Raw genomic sequence first — 3,526 nt, 5'->3', positions numbered from 1 at the left:
CTGCCTAAGCCTCTGCCTATGACTTGCCCAGCCCCCACCCGCGGGCGTGCCTTTGCCCCGCCCCATCCCGCCTCACTTCACCCCACCCACCTAAGCTTCCACCTATGACCCGTCCTGCCCCACCTCCACATCCCCCTCTGCCTCCTCATCGCTGAGATTACAAGCTCTGACCAACAGACCAGCTTTTGCACAGGAGTTCTGGAATTGAATTCAGCACACATTCCTTACATTGTAAGCACAGCATCAGTACTCTGCAGCCCCTAGCCTTATATCCTGAATGTTAACATTGTGAGAATTCTTGTTTTTATTCACACCAGACAGACATTGCTCATACCCAGCCACGCAAGCACAGGCTTTGTCACGGAGATGGGGAAGGCACCACAGCAACCTGAGAGGACGTGGCACAAAGTGAGAACTCCCACTGTGGGGTCCAGGACACACTGTTTCTCAGGAACCGCTAATGAAGACACTCAAATGTGGAGAAAAACACAAGTGTGCAGCTCTCCAGGGTGAGATATTGACCGCAGCTTACCCCAACCAACACTTAGTTTTCAAATCAATACATCTGACGGCCATTCCAGCACAAGTCAATAATACTGTGCGCTCCTGGCCCATTCTGGGTGCCCTGAGAGGTTTACAGTAAGTGTCTGGCTTGACAGTGGAACTCTGCTGGGCAGGGGCAGGACCACAAGGCTCCCCGTCTGACATCTGAGGTCTAGCTACTTTGCCAAGCAAAGATTAAGATGCAGTTCGGGGTCATTACTATGGCTCTGACAGTGAAAATGGAGGATGGCAGGGAGATAGACTGTGAGAGGAGTAAGCTTTCCCACTACAGAACACGTGTCTTGGTGGTGTCAAGAACTGTTACCACAAGGCCTCTGAGGCCACTCATTTGTCACCCATTCATTCACTCCCATGGTCAGTCAGCCACATTTACCAAGGCCTGGTCTCAGGAGGTACAGAGCCACAGGCTATGAGACTGCTCTGGGGTTGGGGGTTATCTCAGACAAGCTGTGAGCCACAGCTGAAGAGTGAGCCGTATACACACTGGAGCAAGGGCAACAGAGGCCTCAAAAACCCAGAGAGACAGTCAGGATGGGAACAGATGGGAGGAGGGTCCCCAAGGTCACTGTAGGTGACATTCAGAACACCAAGAATCTGGCTGCACTGAAGGGACCCAACATAAAGTCTGTCTGCTGAGGAAGTGACACAGTAAAATGGTGCCAGTGGCTGGACTTAGAAGATGTGGGAGCATGGCAGGAGGTCCAGGAATGTAGGCATGTTTAGCACCAGTGGGAATCCAACAAAGGAGGCAGAGATTGGGGGAGAAACAGACAGATGAATAGATAGGAAGAGTGTGGGTGAATGGATGGGTGGGTAGGCAGGTAAATAGATGGATGGATGGATGGGTGGGTGGATGAGTGAACAGATGGGTAAGTAAATAGATGAATGGATGGATGGATGGGCAGGCAGGTGGGCAGATGAATGGATGGATGGATGGGTGTGTGGGTGGGTGGGTGGATGGATGGGTGGATGGATGAGTGGGCAGGTGGATGGATGGGTGGGTGGGTAGATGGATAAGTGGATGGATGGGCGGGTGGATAGGTGGGTGGGTGGATGGATGGATGGGTGGGTGGGTGGGTGGGTGAATGGACTGACAGCTGACAGAATAATGGGTGGGAAGACTCATAAACGCTGGGAAATGGGCAGATGGGTGAGTGGATGGTGGGTATATGATCAGATGGGTACATGAGCCACAACCAGAGCCAGAGGAATGAGGGAGACTAAGGCACTAGGGCTCATGGGCAGAACTGGGTTCAGGGACGCAGGTTTAAGGATGAGCTAGGGACTGAGTTATAGGCCTGGGGCTCAGAGATGGGCTGGGGTCTCAGGGATGGACAGTGTTTGAGTAGCAAAGTTTATCACACTGAGAGATAGACCAGAAGGCACATACAGCAGACAGTGCTGTGGGCAATTTTTATATGGTACTGTGGGGCAGTGTGGTGGGGCAGTGGTCTGCTCAGGTAACTTAGGCTCAGTTGAGTATTTGGCTTTGAGCCCTGGATCCCCTGCGGGCAATTTCTGCTTGCAGGAGGGCAAAGCAGCTTGGCCACAACTCCTGAGTCTTTGGTTCCTGTTTCAGTCACAGCACCTCACAGCTGTCCCTGCAGGAGATATGTGTTCTATCAGGCAGATAATGCCCCCAAGCTCCCAGCATTCTAGCTGGACCCTATCCCCAGTCATCTGACCACAGCCAGGCATGCCACGCCCCATACAATATAAGGGGCAGTTTGTCCCCTCCTCTCTCTCTTGCTCTTCCCTCTCTGTTGCTCTCTTGCTCTTCCTCCCTCTCTCTTGCTCTCTTGTTCTCCTGCTCTTTGTCTCTGCTCTCCTCTTGTTCTCTCTCCTCTCTTTCCTGCTCTTTGTTCTCTTCTCTTGCTCTCTCTTGCTCCTCTCATTTTCTTCCTTTCCCTTCTCTCTCTCTCTCCTTTCCTTCTCTCTACTTGACCAGCTTATTTTCTCCTTCTTACAATAAAATATCTCATTTATACATTGCCTTCTTTTTAACTAACACATGCCCCGCCCGCAGGCCTCAACACCCGGGAGAGAGAGAGAGCTCCAGGCGTCAGTCCAGATCCCACTTTTGGTACAACATGGTATGGCTATTATACAAGAGGCCTGTGCCAAATGTAAATATAAAAGAGTATGAGATAAGGTAGTTTCTCTTTAAAATAAATTCAACATCTTGGTGCTCAGGAGGCGGGTCAGTGGTTCTGAGCCCTGGCTTCTCTTGCAGAAGACCTGGGTTCATCTCTCAGTGGCTCAAAACTGTCCCTCCGGTTTCAGGGATCCACTGATCTCTTCTGGCCTCTACTCTGGTGAGGCACCAGACTCACCTTGACATACAAAGAGGCAACTCATTCACTGTACACATAAAATGAAAATAAATCAAAATAATATCTATATGGATTGCATAATTTACAGAAGTTGGCAAAAATACTTAGTACAAAAACGAGATGGTTGATAACATCCAGAACTGGAGTTGTAAGAAACAGGGCTTCCCATGAGAGCTACAGACTCAGTTGGAACTACTTTGGGGGTACAAAGTGACCAGCTCAAAACACCCAACCTCAGGTATAAAAGCAAATTGTGAGCTGGAAGGTGAGGTCAGAATTAAGGACACAAGCACAGAGCCCTGAGCAGTCAGGGAAGCCGGGGTCGACAGCGTGTGCTGGCTTCACGTTGTTTTTATTTAACTAGATGATTTTATTTAAAGGTTAAAAAAAAATCAAGAGATTGCATTTTCATGTCTGTGTGCTAGGAAATCACCTGTCCCCATCTCTGGGACATTTTCATTCTTCTGGAAAGACTGAGAAGCCACAGGCAAGTAGAGATCCGAGAACAGGGTTGGCTGGAGGGGGAGGATTCTGGCTCTCTGAGGCAGCAGAGGGTTTGGAGGAGGTGACCAGGGTCACCCGCAAGTCAGGCTGGCCAGATAGGTCAGAGACAAGAGCATTCTATGACT

The sequence above is a fragment of the Mastomys coucha genome, unplaced genomic scaffold, assembly GCF_008632895.1.
Source record: "Mastomys coucha isolate ucsf_1 unplaced genomic scaffold, UCSF_Mcou_1 pScaffold22, whole genome shotgun sequence".
Taxonomy (NCBI): Eukaryota; Metazoa; Chordata; class Mammalia; order Rodentia; family Muridae; genus Mastomys; species Mastomys coucha.
Note: the sequence above shows the minus strand (reverse complement) of the source record.